At 35.4% G+C, this 16,414-nt stretch overlaps 1 protein-coding gene across 4 annotated transcripts in view; it reads left to right on the forward strand.

Annotated features, from left to right (window-relative positions):
- Nucleotides 1-5,279: 5,279 nt before the first annotated feature.
- Nucleotides 5,280-16,414, forward strand: part of Il1rapl1 (interleukin 1 receptor accessory protein like 1) — a 1,800,273-nt gene continuing 1,789,138 nt past the window's right edge. For all 4 annotated transcript variants that reach the window (XM_060376664.1, XM_060376665.1, XM_060376667.1 and 1 more), the window contains exon 1: nt 5,280-6,201. The gene's annotated coding sequence lies outside the window, so the exon portion shown is untranslated. The remainder of the gene's footprint in view (nt 6,202-16,414) is intronic.

Here is a 16,414-nt window from a genome sequence, read left to right on the forward strand (position 1 = left end):
TCTAAAATATTGGCTTACATTGTTCCTTTCCTTCCTCAAACTGCTTTATATGCTTCAATTACCATGAGGTGACCTGTATCATGTCAGACAAGGCCATCTTTTACATAGTTATATCAATACCATTTCATTACAATTCCCCAACCCTCAACCTTCCTTCCCCCCCCCCAACCTTCCTAATGCTGTGACTCTTCAATACACTTCTTCATATTGTGGTGACCTTAACCATAAAATTATTTTTGTCCTTACTACATAGATGTAATTTTGCTACTGTTATAAATCATAATGACAAACTATCTGATATGCATGATATCTGACATGTGACCCTGTGAAAGGGTCATTTGATGAGAACCACTGTTGTAGAGGATGAATTCTGCCCACACACCATCCAAATCATTCAACCTAGGAAGTTTTAGTACTAGTACCATTTTGCCTGCTCAAACCATCATATCAGAAATCTTTTATTTTCTTTTTCCTTATTTCTTTCCTTTTTTTGGTGTATATTAAGATGAAAAATGTAAAGTATTGCCATAGGTCATGTTTCCTGGATACTGCAAAGTGAGTTATAAATAAACACAAAAGTAACAAGTATACTATTTCAGTGGAACTATTTGCAGAGAACAGAAATTTACCAGGAAATAAAGTATTTTATTCTGAAGTTCCAGTCAAATTGCAATCATGTGGAAGCTTTTGAAAAATAGGAAACCTGACTAGATATACCAAAAAAGCTACTCTTCAAATCTCAAGCAGTACCCAGCACATAGTGGGTATTCAGTGTTTATTTCCAGAATTGATCATGATTTGAGTGTTTTATCCACCTGAAATCCTGTTCTGTGGTTTTATTTAAACTGATTGTCAGCATGGAATGACTTCTGCATTCTCTCCTGGAAGTGGGTGAATTTCCATGGTGAGCAATTCCTCTATATACAGTTTGCAAATCATTTTGGGAACCTTCCAAATGAAAGGCACTGTATAAATATACCCTCCCACCAGCAGCCAGCCGGCTTTCCAACGGGGATGAATTTGCATCGCTTATGTACATAGTGTTTCATTTGGGGCATCGCTTTTATTTTTATGACCGTAAAAGAAATATTCACAGTATGAACAATAATGTAAGCTACATTCATGAAGATATATATTTGTGTAATTTTATGATTCAAAACTTAAAAGTCTGAAAAAAAGCAACCATGACATTTTTCTTTCCTGTTGCTGTTTGCTTTTTCATAGCATTCTTTATTATTTTCTAACTTTGTGGTGAAATTTTGCTGAAACGCTCAAGTCTTTGTCTGTACCTCATTTGAGAATATGTGGTGATAGGTTCAAATGAGTGTTGCTCTGAAAAGGCCTGAAAATGAAGGGCACTTGATTGTGCATTTATTCATATCTGTTAAAACTATTTGCTTTATTGCCACCTTTTTGTGCTAAGAGGCCTCTTTAAGAAGCAAAAGAGAAAAGGTATAAAATATCTTCTAAGTAACTTAGCATGATAATGGTGACTTTCACAGAGATTGAAGTGATGTATTTTAGTCTTCATAACAAAAGGGCGGTTGATTTTAGTCAACATTACTGGGAAATTATATTGTGAATTCCTATCATACAGAGAAAGCTTATTGAACTTTGAAATAAAATGCCAACAAAGTTAAATCTAAACATCTGCAAACTGTACATGTACATGTAGAATTACCTACATAAAAAAATTGAACTGAATTATAATTTAATTTATAAACTACTATAGTTAATTAAACATGAACTGAATGAAATAACCCACTTCAAACACATTTCAAGTTTTGAGGAGCTACTCTGAATATGCAAAGTAATTTCATATAATAAAAAACCTAAAAAGAGGGCTCAATAAAAATTTCCCTCAATAAAAATTTACTCACTCTTGATGTAAAGAGTGAGAAATTACACTTCAGATACCAACAGATAAGGTAGAATCAATAAGAATTTGAATTTTTTTCCACTGTTCACTATTTTCTTCCATAGACAATAAGGTTGGCATGTTCTTACTTAGTACCACTAAAACTGAATGTGATTTTTTAAAAACCTCAGCTATAATATATTAATATTAAGGAGCAGCTCATTCAGTTTATTTTTTTGGCTGAAAAACTTGATGTTATTGTTGTCACCTCAATTACAATTACAATGTTGTTTTATCTAAACTCTAAGTTCATAATTCTAGCAATACTAAACTTTGTTTCGGTAATCTGTTATAAAGTATCTTGTTCTTTTTCCTTTAGAAGACAGATCAGCAGTTTATTTCACTGAGAAAAGCTGGAAGCATGGATTAATCTGCAGCCAGTTTTTACTACAAAACCCATAATGCTTTGCTTTACATAATGCTTTACTACAATTCCCATAATGCATTACCAAACTTACTGTTAACTATCCTGTTACTGGCAAAAAGAACATTTAACAACTATGTAATAAGATGCAAATATTCTATTCAAATAGTGAATTATTTTTTAGTGTTTTGAGACTTCCTTTTGTGAAATAAAATAAAAACCTTTATGGTTATGCATACTATTGACCCATTCTGAACATATCACATATCTGCAATGTATCAGGGTATACCCTTTTCATGTCAAAGCATTTTTAAAGGGAATATCTTAATATATTACCCTATGCTAGCCTTGAACTCAGTGTGGCTCAAGCTACTTTGGAATTTGTATCCTCTTGCCTCAGCAGCCTGTGTGCTGAAATTTTAAACATGTTCTACCACACCTGGCTTAAAGTACTATTTATAACACCCATCATGGGTCCAGGGTTTGTTTCACCCCCCCCCCCCTACTCTTGTGGAAAGAGTTCAGCCATTTCCGGATGGTAAAATAAAATCGCAATATATTATTTAATGCTTCAAACATCTGTAAATAGGAATTTTGTGAAGTAATTAAATTTCTTAATTAGATGCACCTTGCAGCTGCTGTTAGTCTTAATTGGCAATAATGCAGCTACATTTTGTTCTGACACATATCTTCAAAAGAGTTAGAGAAAGAGCTGAACGGAGGCAAGAGGAAAATGTTCCCACACAGTTCAAGATAGTTCGCACAAAGAGGATCCCATGGCAACAAACAGTGAGGCTCACAGTTGGCTCTGTAAGATCCAGGAATAGACAATGCTTCACCTAGGATTCAAACAAACACTTCCCTTTTGTGATTTGAAGAGAAATCTTTGAAAATCATCTCTTTCAATAGGATTGAAATGGTCCACCATTCACCTGTTTCTGTAAAGCACTCTTCCAAGCTTCCTGACTGCTTTCTGTATCCCATGTCCAGGTAAGATTTCAAGTTGTGCTCTGTGTGGGTTACAAATTTACTTGCAGAAATATTGAAGATAGAGTAATTTTTTCTCTCCTGTGTACTTCAACAGCACCTTGGCAATGGGTTCATTTTAACTGTCATTTTACAAGCAAAGAAATTGAGGTCAAGAAAGATTAGTGATTCCTATGAAAAATTATGCCAAATTAGAAGAATTTTAGCTCAGATCTGAGCCTATGGTCTGAGGCTTGTATCACTAAACTTTGCATGAAGCAACTAAATATGTCATTTGTATTTCCTCCAGTACATTGGATAACTTTATTTAAGTGGGTCAGCAAAAGGACAGTGCAACAAGGTATGGTAAAATAGAACTTTCACTAGGAGGGAGTGGTAGAATTTTCTCTTCAAATTTGGCCTTTAGATTTTTTTTTTCAAATTGTAGCTTGTGGGGAGGTACAGGGAGAAGAGAGCCACATGTACACCAGAGGCTAACCTGTGTTAAATCCTTCAGGAAATCCATGTACGTCTTGACAGTGCGCTAGAAATTTAGCACATCTTCCCTTGACTTGTTTTATAACTCCATTTTAATGGACAGTCCCTAAAAAATATAGACTTATCTCACTTTATGTCTCCAAGTCCTCATTCTTCCTCACCTGTGCATTGACTTAATCTAACTTTCAATTAATTTACCCCCACTTCATTTAATTTTTCAAGTGTTAAGTATACCTACAGTTTGTGCTTCATCCTATGAATTACATGAAGAAAATAGTTCTAAAGGTACAAGGTTGTTTTGTCTATTGATTTTTCTGCCTTTGGTATATCTTGTTGTGAAGACGTCCAGTTAAAAAGCTTGAGAAAAACTGTATTCAGCAAGTTAAAGTTTTCAGAGTTGGCACTGCAGGGGGTATATGGGAAAACCTAAAGTGGGGGAATAGGGAGGAACGGTGACAGAAAAGAATTTATCTACCCTCTTTTGTGTACTCCATTGTCAGAACCTAATGCTGTGGTTGCACACTTCCCCAAGGGCTTGCTATTGTAAATGCAGTTTGTAGTCTGACAGCATTATTATAGTCTATGGACCAGCTTATTAGAGACTGAGGTTGCAGGCCTCACACTACATCTACAAAATAAAAGTGCGTACATTAAAGTCTGGGAATCACAGAATTAAGAGTTTCATAACATCTCAAGGTAAAAAGGCCAGGAACTTCAAGTAACTCCCTTATTTATCTGCAAGTACCTGCTTTAGCCCTTCATTCCTCAACACAAATATATTTCAGAAAACTGCAAGTTACTGAAGTAGTTACGGCTTGCCAAGAGGATCCTCTTCAACCCAGTCCTGCCAGTTTAACTTCCCACTCCCCCTACTCCTATCCCTGACCCATCTCCTCAAGGGGAGCCCACCACAAGCATACTTTCCCCAAACTCCATTCTCTCTGGGAAGATTTTGCTCTTTCACACATCAAGGGAGCTCCTGCTGGGAGGGTAAGTGCCTGAAGGATTTCCAGTTTACATACCAATACGAAGAGAAGCACTTTGCAAAACTGCCCTTTAGGAAAGATTATTTATCACCTTGCCACCTGAGACTTTGGGCTAAGTTTTTATGCCACCCCATCCCTTTTTAATAGGTGAGAAAGAGAAAGATCTATAATAAATCTCATAAATCTCGAAAGAGAAACGGAGGTTATTACGAGTATGTGAGATCAGGCATAGCTCTCTGTACCTTTCAATTGCCTAGAAAAATGTAACCACAATTCTAAAGTGGCTAATGCGAGACTGGGTAATCGTCCAATTGGCTAAGCCACTTTTGCTTGGAAAAACAGAATCTGATTTTTCTTCCCAGGGTCCTTTCGTAAAGATTCCCAGGCTACTGTCCTTTCTCTTCGGGTCTTCTGAAAACTAAAACTCGCAAAGCGGTGGCTGTCTGTGTATTAGTTAGTACTAAAACATCCATTGGGTGGCAGTAATACTATCCTCTTTATGACTTGCAGCAAACCAGAGAATACATTCAATCAAATGAACCGATCTTGTAGAAACACTGGAATCATTTATGCATTGCAGTTTCTCTTTCTTGTTTTCGCTCCTTCTTCCTTGGTATATTTTTAGTGGATTCTGGCTATTAATCAAGATCTCGTGCTGTTCGTGGTTTGCTTGTCGTTTTCGCTCAGGAGTAGCATCGTTCAAGATAAACGCAAAGCTGCTTCCCCCCACCCACTCTCTTTTGAAAAATCATTTTTGGGGTCTGCTGAAGAGAGCTAGGACCCAGGAGACACCTTTCCAAACAGCAGGGGTTGTGTGCTTTCACACAGCAGTACTGTACAAGGAAAACCCCGTCGGATCTGTTATTGCGGGATACTTGTGAAATACACATAGGATTCTTTCTTATGGCTGCATCCCGGATCTGGAAATTTTACTTGGGGACCAGGAAGATTTGAAAGGCTACATGTATCCAGAAGATTTGCAAGCAAGACTCCGATTCTTGTCATAGAGCTCACAGACTTCTTCACTTATCGTCCGTTTTCCTTCCTTCTTAACAACAACAACAACAACAAAAAACCAAAAACAAAACACATTTAAAAATTTATCCCTCTTTTTTCTGATCTCTCCTTTTTCAGTCTCTCTTTTATTCTGCCTCTTCTTTTTTTTTTCCTTGTCTTCGTTTTCCCCGTCCCTGCTCTGCACCTGGATTGTATCCTTACTAAACAGTCGGGCACTTTGTGAACTAACTGGAGACAGTCTTGTAGGGAAGATCTGTATGGAATTATCTGCTTTTATGGTGAACTTGGCATTTGTGAATGGGTATCTTGTTCACATTATTAATTGCTAGCAAAAGGAACACAAAAGGAACACAAGAGTAAAACGTGGATTTTTTCTGAATACGCATTGTGATGACCAGCAATTACCTTACCGACTGATATCCAGAGGAGAATAATTTGGAAGACTGTTGTGGGTAAGGTCATTTTTATATGTAGACCCATCAGTGGCGTGAGCAAACTTGGGCGTCTGTAATGAGAATAGGTGACTTGGATGATTGCTGCATCGCATTGATGGTTGTGATGTGGTCCTTATTGGCACTGAATGGATAACTGCAGTTGTGTGTGTGTGTGTGAGTGTGTGTGTGTGTGTGTGTGTGTGTGTGGTGTGCATTCCTAGCATAACTGGAAATAAATCAAATAATCACTCTCTCCCCAATTATTCTGGTGTGGAAGAGAGTCTTGGATTAATTTTGGATAGACACTCTTTGTTTGGATGCAATATTTGTGGTTCCTGTGTTTTGGAGGGATAGCAGCAGTAAAAGGAGCACTTACTGAAGAGCCCATTTCATATGCAATGAGCTACTCTTTATTCTTTAAAAGAAATATGCTTTTAACTCAGTGCAGCATTCTGCTGCATTTCCCAGCCGCAATGGGACCAGAGATATCCCACTTGTCAAGTTCCTAAACTTTAAGGTGATAATCATTGTTAATTGTTCTTCAGGTTGTGATTATTGAGATTATTAAGTGCCTTAGACTACTTTTCTATCTATTCTGGTAGATTATTCTTCCCAGTGAGAGAAGAAAAGACTAAAATTGATGAGGAAAACAGGGAAGAATAGAGCAAAATTATGTTAAATATCACCATCGTGCATTCTTTCCTAAGTTCGACTGCCCAATAATATAATTATTTACCCAATACTCTAAATAGCTGAAGCAATGACCCACGTGCAGGGAAGTCAAAGGTCTGGTAGTGGAGATGATCCTTTCATGGCAATGCAGCTAGCCTTGGAAATGCAGTCACTTACACACCTTTCTTAACCTTAAGTTGAAATTGTGTTCTATCTGTTATTTTTCCCTTTTGCTAAAAAGTTAGGGACTATAGCACTCAGAATTCTTAAGCATATTCTGCCTAGGAAAAGGGATAAAATATCGATATTGATGACGTGTACTGCACTGTACTGCAATGCTAAAGTCTCATATTCAGTACCTATGATGAAAGTATGGAATATTTGCATGTGTTATAAATCTCACCTGGTAGATTGATCTGAAGGGGAGGGGGAAAGATATGTGGATATGTAGGAAGATGGATGGAAGTCATGCATAATCGGTTATTATGTAACTTCATTACATCAGTAAGCTTCAGTCAACGATAGTGAGATGGAATGATTGTATAGAGAGAGCCTCCATCACCCTGTTAACTTTTGAAGGCTTCTAACAGTTAACAGAGGAGGAGGGCTGACAGAGATAGCTCCAAGAATCCTGTAAACCTTGATCTCTGAGGCAAATTTAACATGAGTTTTCTTACGGTGAGTTTCAGAGGCTAGCAGATCAGTAAGCTTTAGGACTGGAGGAGAGCAATGTTAGCCACACCCGTGGAGAGTCAAAATGTGTCTGCAATGTTGCACAAGTGCCCCATTGAGTCTTTGGTGCTGATGCTTCCAGCCAAGGTCATAGTTCTTTTCCCTATGGTTGAAATATGTGACCTCAACTGAGTGGAAAGTTAAAGCCACTGAAATGACTGAGAGAGATTGAAGGGAAGGACCATTTAGTGTCTCCTCTTGCATTTTTTCTTGACAGAGCTTGATGCAGATTTCAGTGTGGTGTTTCCCTCATTAAAAAAAAATCACACTATGATTGCTTCCATAGCGTGTCAGAAATGAGTGCTTCTTACCTTTGTCTTTGCCATGACAACCTCTTTAGGGAAAAAGAGAAGGAAAAATCTTTAAAGGTAACAACATTCTGTTAAATTTTAAAAAACAACCCATGATGGTCTCGAATTTATTTGAAACACAAATCCTAGAAATCAGGAGCAATCTATATTCAACTTTTACTTAATGAATGCCTTAAAAGACACGTTGCAGTAGCTGGAGACTTTCACCATGAGATGAGATAAATGCACTGTGCTGACTGTACAGAGGAGGGAACACTGCAGAATAAAATGTCATTTTCCTTCATGCTTTATTTGGAGCTATGTTCTCTTTCTCTCTCTCTCTCTTTCTCTCTCTCTCTCTCTCAAAGCAGATACACATCAGTTTCTTAGGCCTTTCACTGTTTCATGATTTGCTCCTCCATAGCCCACATATTCACACACACACACACACACACACACACACACACACACAGGTGTGCGCACATGTACACTCACAGGCACATGCATACGTACAGGCACTGCTGACATTCTAACCCTGGCCATTTGAGTCTTAGCTAGAAGTAACAGTCCTAGTTCCAATTTTCATTTATTTTGCAAAGATGGATAAAAGACTTTCTGTCAGAGTCCTGAGATGATTTTTTTTTTCTGTTCTTGTTTGATTTCTTGCATTTCATTTTTTGAAGTCCTATAGAGTCATGGGTAGGATCTATAGACTCCCTAAGTAACTTGGAAAGAATTTGCTCCCCTTGAATCAAATGGTGGGATTGTGGAATGAAATTTTAAGGTCTGATATTTAAGGTGACTTTCATATTTCTGCAGGACATGCTCAGACATTGATATACTGTGCCAGTGAATTTGGAGGTTTTGTGTTCATATTGTGTAGGAGATTGAATGTGAAGTTAACTCCTGATTCCTTCCTTCAGGGGTCAGGGTGACACTACAGCTGCTTCCAGGCTGTTAGTCTCCAACTATGTGCAGAAATTCAGCCTGCAATGATTTTTTTTTCTGTATCCTAAATTTTCACATTGTAAAAAACGACTTCCTCAGTTGTTTTCTGGCTTACACCACATATATGTTACCAAACAGGGCATCTTCTGGGGCTTGTATAATCCCAATAGAGGATGAAAAATAAACATAGATAGAAAAGAAGTCTGTTTTTAAAAGACACAGTGTGAAACCATATAATTGCTATCCATTTCTTAGAGACTACATATACATCAGGACAGATAGTTTCAGACATTTTAATGGCTACTTATAACCTGTTACTTTCTTTAGAAAAATTATGTAATGAAAGCACTTCATAGCTTTTATCTCAAGTATCCTACAAATCAATAACAAACAGCTTTGCTTAACAAGAAGGCATTTAAAAATGAAATCATTGAGTGATGTAAAAATATAATGTGTATGTTCTATTTTATTGCTTTTTAAAAGCTAAGGTCATGTATTTTATTGCTTCTTTACTCTAAAATATAGTTGTATTAGAAAATTTTTGGAAAAACTACCATTTTTGTTATCAATATGTAAGCTACTGATTTCTTTCCTGATAAGTTACTTCAGTAAAATTGGGAGATTTGGCAAAAAAAAAAAATCATTATATTTACACAAATAGAGAAATTTAAATGACATATTTCTTGCAGTGTATGTGAACAAATCAATGTTATTTTAAGCAGACTGATACATAAAGCATTTTCTAGAATCAAACTTTAAAAATGAAGATTTGTATTTATATACTTTTAGACTGTTGTATATTCATTGAAATGTTTTGTAAATACTTAGCATTCCAGTGGATATGATCTTGGCAATTGAAAAATCTCATGCTTTCATAAGGAAGGCTATTTTATAATTTGTAAAGAAGTATTGATTAGTAAGATGTAAAAGCCGCAAGTTTTCTAGTAATGCTGAAGTTATGATACATAGTTATGATTTCACTATTTTAACAGCTATAGATCAGGTCATGTCAGCATTTAAGTTCCAATCCAATTTTCATTTGTCATATTAAAAATCTCAAAGAAGAAGGAATCCAGCTCTCTGTTCAAGCACTGCAGGACACTGGGCTGAATCAGGCTCCCTGACTTGTATTTTAGGCTTTGCTACTTAGTACTCTTGTAACCTCTGACACTACATATGACCTTCAAGAGTTCTATAGAACTGTAAAAATATAATAGCTACACGTTTCCCTGAAAAAAAAAAAGGAGACAGAGAGAGAATGTGTATCTGAGGGCTTACCACTATGCTCTACATTAGAAATATATAGAAATATTAGTCAGGATTCCCCAATTTTAGGAATTTTTTCAGCATATGTTTTTATGTCCTAATTGTAAATCTTTCTAGACAATTTCTAGTATCTATTACAGTTATTTGGGAGGTAATATCATTCAGTAATTTAAAAACAGACCTATAAAAAGCTTTTGATATAAGATTTAACTAACTTACCATTCAGTTTTGTTTTTCAGGAGTACTCATATGGGAATATAATTGTCTTAAGTAATTTAAAAATAGTTCCTTTTGAATCATATTCAAAAGCATTTTATGTAGGTACTTAAAGAGATAGTTTTCCCCTACTTAATACCCCAGAGTAGTTAGGATCTGTGTCTGGTAGGACTACACAAACAAATGCTTACAAACTAACTTGATGCTGCCACTTGAATTAGGTCAATTGACCACAAAGCTACTCTTAAGGATCATTTTATTTACCAAAGCATATGGACTTGAGTACCCAAGGTAATAGAGGAAATGAGAATGTAAAGGCACCAGTACTGTTTGTGATTTTCTAGTTGCAATAATTACTAATGTTCTTTAGGGGGAGGCAATCCCCCATGTGTTACTGCTAAAGCTGCATTTCTTTAATGCTCACATTTTAACATAAACATAATTACATACATGAGAAGGATGTAGTTCATTATAAGGTTCTGTAATATGGTTTATGTAGATGACTAAATAGGCTAAGAAGTAAGGTTTTATGTTTTGGCTAAGATAGAATTGAAAATTGTAAAATTAATCCTGTGAAAAGAAATAAATATTCATGAACTCCAAGTAATGACTTTTGTTAAAACATAACCTCCTCTCAGTTTCAAGTCTTTTGCTTTTTTATGTTAAAGATCCTCAACTTTCTTCATTTTGAATGAAAATTTTCATGGATATTTATTCTACTTTGTTGTTACCTATAAATAGCAAGTATTTTCTTGCTATCCCATAGTTGTATATAACTTTGTCATGGAAATAGTTAAGTTATGATCTAACAGAATTCAAATGAATATCATAGTAATGCTTGCTTATTTGACAAATTCAGTCAATTGCTTTACAAATATGCTTTTAATTTTCACCCAGAGAATGCCACCCTGGAGTGTCTTACAATACCTATCGCATACCATTACAGGCCAACCACATGGATCAATGGACATGCCCCTTGCTGCTTACCCTGGCTGTTGGCTCACAATGACACATCCTCAGTTGGCAACCTTTTTTGGTTCTGCTGTGCAGAAACACTATACAAGTGCCAAACCTCTAAAATTCCCAAGGCTTGTAGCTAAGGAAAAGGGATGAGTGAGTGGTTTAGTATTGCCTTCCAATCACGTAATCTGAAATTGCCTAGCAGTGAGTTGTGGATGAGACAAAAGGAGGAAGCAAAGCTCTTTAATATTTTACTTCTTAAAGATTATTTATTTTTTTTAATTTTATAACATTAATAGGATCAGTTTTCATGGCAAAGTATTAAAAAGGTTTGTTATATTTAATTGCATGTACAAACAGAAACAGACAAACAGACACACATTACAATAAACAACATTAAATGAACAATTTTGTTCCTACATAAATTTGAGAGTAAAATTAGACAGTATTTTACAATTCCAAGCCAATTTATAGTATGTGGAATGTGAATTGACTGAAAACCTGAAAATAGATTATAGGTTCTCATTCTTTCAATAAGACTGGTAACTATGTAATTTATAGTTCACACGAACTATTATAATAAATCAGTATATGAAAAATTATAAAAATTTTCATTTGACATTCATCTCCTCCTGGCCTGGATAAAGTTAATTAATTACTTGATGTAATCTTATCTCACCAATATTTCTATGCAATAAGCATTATGTTAGTACAGTGATCATCATGAAATAACATATTAAATTAAATAAAAAATGTTAATTGGGAGCTGGAGAGATGACTCAGCATTTGAGAGTATTAGCTGCTCTTCCAGAGTACCTCGGTGCAGTTTCCAGCCCCCAAATAGTGGTACATAATTCTAGTGGATCTTATGCCTTCTTCTCCAGGCACCAAGCACACACATGGTGTACAGACATATGAACAAGCAGGCAAAAGATTTCAAGCCAAAACATTAAATGAAATAAAAAATGCTGATTTAAAAATTTTTGGAAAGCCATTTAATCAATTTTATTTTCAGTATCACTAGATACAGAAAATGTATAATAACAATAAATATTCTTTAAAATAAATCAGTGTGTATACAAATAAATTCATAAGTATCTTCAAAATGCATTATCTGTGCACAAAGCTTAGTGTAGATTATAAATTCTAGATTCCATTAAATAAAATGTCAATGTGTTCAGAGAGAAAATACTTAATATTGTGTCTACACATGCACCATATTTACCAAATATCAAAAGGGGAAAGTAAGCTCTTATTGTGGGTCTTGTATCCACAGTGTCAGATCATAGGAATCTAATAGAATTGTGCAAAGTGGATGAGTAAAAGATGCTCCATTGTGTCATTTTAGATAAAGAGATTGTGAGCCAGTGAACTGAAATTGAGTCTCCAAGATCTTACAGTTTTTTTGGTCTGATTTTTTGATAAGATGTAAGCTCACAGTTGAGTATTTTATTTATATCACAATATATCCTGACATACCATATTGTCTTCTTAGTACAAAGTAAGGCATTTTTTTCATTGTTCTGCTAATGTCTCCAGAGCTAATACGTTGGACTAGAGCTCACTTTACTGACTTGTGATCACTTTTCTTACTGCCCAACTTGTATCACATGGACTGAGGTTTTATTTTTTCTATGCACATTACACTACTCTTGACTGTATTTGATGTCTGTGGACATCATACAAGTGAGGAGTTGGGAAAAATAGGTCAGTGGTGAGTTTCCTTGCTTTTTCTGAACAGTTCTTCCTGCAGTCGTGGTATATCTCTTCTCATGCAGAGAAATGATTTTGTATATAATTCTTTCTTTCTTTCTTTTTTTTTTTTTTTGTTAAAACGTGACCCAGAAATGACTTTTGTAAACATTTCACTCTCTAGCTTTTAGGATAACCTCCTTTGTTTCCATATTGCATGCTTTCTGCTTGCTTCCAAGGGAGTCTACTAATGACCCTTTTCAAAATATACTCTAGTCACTTAGTCCACTTCAAAGACAGATAATCTCTTTTTAAATGTCTCTACTAATAGGATCACTCTTCTTATATAGGCAGAAACGTAGTAATTTTGAGAAACTAAAGAAAGCAAAATTTACGGAGCTTGCTAACCTACAATAACATAGCTATGAACTGAAAAACTAAAAGTTGATAGACCTATCAGTCTAGCACCCATGAATTATCCATATATATTATATATATTCACATATTCTAGTGACTACACTGAGAATTCTGTAAAGATAAACACATGTAAACATGTTAATCCTTAAATTATTATAATACCATAAAAACTTTCTCACCCTTTGTTTCCTGCATCCAACCTTTCCTGTGTCCTCTTCCTCTAACCTCTCTCATGTTTTTCTGCTTACTATCACTCAAAGTAATGGCTTCTTTTTTTTGATTATTATTCTTACACATATATGCATAAATATATAAATAAAATGATTTCAAGGTTGAACACTTTCTATTGTGTATCCAATTAGGGGTCTTTTATTTTTTGTTAAGATATTTGGCATATGAAACCTTGCTATTATACTAAATAGAAAGATTGTAATGGCCAGCTTAACTCCTTTAGGTTGTAAACAGTAACACTTAAAGAAAATATGATATTAAGGTTTTTTTTGCCTTGTTCAAAGGTGCCTACAGAGGACTATATTTTAGATGATATGGTGTAGGGAAGACTGTGAAAATCATATTTTCATTCACATTAGATGTTGCAATGTACTCCAGACATATTAGGTAGACAGCTGTTAATATTTTCCTGTTTGTAGAATTGACACCATCTAGGAACACTCTGATGTTTGCAGCCTCACCATGAACTTTGTTTCCAAAGAGACATAGGCAGGGAAGATAAACACAGCAGCATACATGAAAAAGAGGAACACTCAAAACAGTAGCATATATTTTGTGTAAACAAAGCTTCATGTATCCAAGGGAGAAAATTTGAATGTAAAGAATGAATCTGGTGGCTCTCAGTGTCTAAGTTTTTGAATATCCGTGTTAAAGCTCCTAATTGTTCTCACCATGACAAAACTCAACAGGAATCCAGCACTGCAGTGTGTAGAATGAATTTATTCAGGTGATCTCTAGGTAGTTTGGACTGCTGCTCTTCCTTCTTGGGATTCTCCTACAGATCCCCTAATAATAGTCTCAGCATTAAGTTGCTTCTGTCAGTGGGTGTTCTCTTCTCAATGACTGAATGGTTCAGTTTAGCTACAGGAAGCAAGTGCCTGTCAGTCGCATATTTCTAGGCACCAGAATCATGCAGGACATTTAGTGGCATGCCAGTAAATAATTACATAATAATGCTTAAATACTTGCTATTTGCAAATAAGTTTAAGATTTATTTTCTCCAAAATGTGTCCTGTATTATAAGTTGAGACCAAAGCTTCTAATCTAGGAAAGCAATAAAGGAAAATTGTAGAATAAAAGAGAGAGGATGAACAGTAGGTAGTTTATAGCTTACAAGTGGCAGAGGAAGATGAAATTACTGCCTCCCCTACTCCTTCCTTCCATCCTTTGCTTTCCTTTAACCCCTCACTATACTTTTTTGACAAAGAATTATAGTGTAGCTCATGCTGGATTTGAATTAGGGAACCTCCTGCTTCAGTTTTCTGAATGCTTCAATTCCAGGTCTGTACCTGGAATTGAAGGTGTGTGCCAGTCAGCCATCATAATAGTTATTTAAATTAATTCACTGTTCAGAGGCAAAAGATGCAAAAATGAGCAATGGTAGATTTCTGAGTCTAGAGATAGGTAGGTTAGTCAAAGGTCTGGCCAGGAAACAGAACCATCTATAACTGAAATTCAAGGCTGTTTTCCATGCATACTTCCAAGAGTGTTACCAAGTATGGTGGAAATTTAGAAAAAAGTCAGAACTCATGAATAGAGAGTAATCAGGGGAAACTTACTAAAAGGGACAGGTTTTACATTAGATTTTGAATGAACTAATATTGGCATGGATAAGATTTAAAATTCCAAATATGAGAGAGATTAAACACAGAGGGGGGGAGAGAGGGAGGGAAGAAGAGAGAGAGAGAGAGAGAAATAGATTGTAAGTAGCACTAAATGGAACAAGATTAAACAGAAGCCAATATACTCTAGCTTCCCTAAAGAGTAAGATAGGCGATGTAAAACGTATGGAGATAAGATAAGCCTAGAGTTCCCAAAGCTCTAGGTCTGGTTGCAAGCAGAATAAGGTTGTGTGAACCTAAGAAAAAACAACATTTAACAATCTACTCACATTTTTGCTTAGGAAAATCAGGAACAAGATGAGAGCTTGTATCTCCCAAATATCTTTGATTTTCAATTTTGTGAAGTTCCAAGGAGCTCTTTAGTATTATCTTTACTGTATTCACACTGAACCTCAGAACTCCAGCCACCACCATTGTCTGTCTTCATTTTCTTTTTGTCTTTCCTCCTTTCAGAGACAGAGCTTAGAGGTAAAAAAAAAAACAAAAAAAAAAACAAAAAAAAACAGGTAGCTGTAAAAAGGTAGATGGCATCATATGTAATGAGACTAGTATATTTAAATTATATTTTCCTAATGGATCTAGAACATTGTTATTCATACTAAATATTGCATTTCAGGTATTGAATAAATGTAAATATTTAAGCTATGTTTTTTATAGTAACAGCAAAAATGACCCTAAAATAGCAATTCAATTGTACAGAATTGGGAAATTGAAGAAAACAGGGGTAGGAAAAAAGGAAGCCCTTTATATGACATAGAAATATAATTTCCAAAATGGTTTTATACTAACATCATGGGGGAATGAATATTGTTTTAGAGTAGAATGTGCATTCAATAATAATGTACTAGATTTTATTACTACTCAGGTTGACATTTTTTGTTAACTGATAATAATTATAACACTTTTGAATTATAGACAAAAAAGAGAAACTATGTCTTCTACTAAGAAAACAATCCATGCAAGCTCAATTAATGTCTCTTGTTGATGAGATACATTGTCCCTACTTAAAATAAGTAGAAGTTAAAACTGCCAGAGTCCACATTAGACGTTTGGCCTTTTCCTTATGTGAACCAAAGATTCAGCCCTCTCTCCCTTTTTCACAGACACAATTCTCTGATGCAATGGATCTTCTATGCAATTCTGGACTTTACACTTGGGCCTCTTTCACCAAATGATGGTCTTTCT

The sequence above is a fragment of the Meriones unguiculatus genome (genome assembly GCF_030254825.1).
Source record: "Meriones unguiculatus strain TT.TT164.6M chromosome X unlocalized genomic scaffold, Bangor_MerUng_6.1 ChrX_unordered_Scaffold_30, whole genome shotgun sequence".
Taxonomy (NCBI): domain Eukaryota; kingdom Metazoa; phylum Chordata; class Mammalia; order Rodentia; family Muridae; genus Meriones; species Meriones unguiculatus.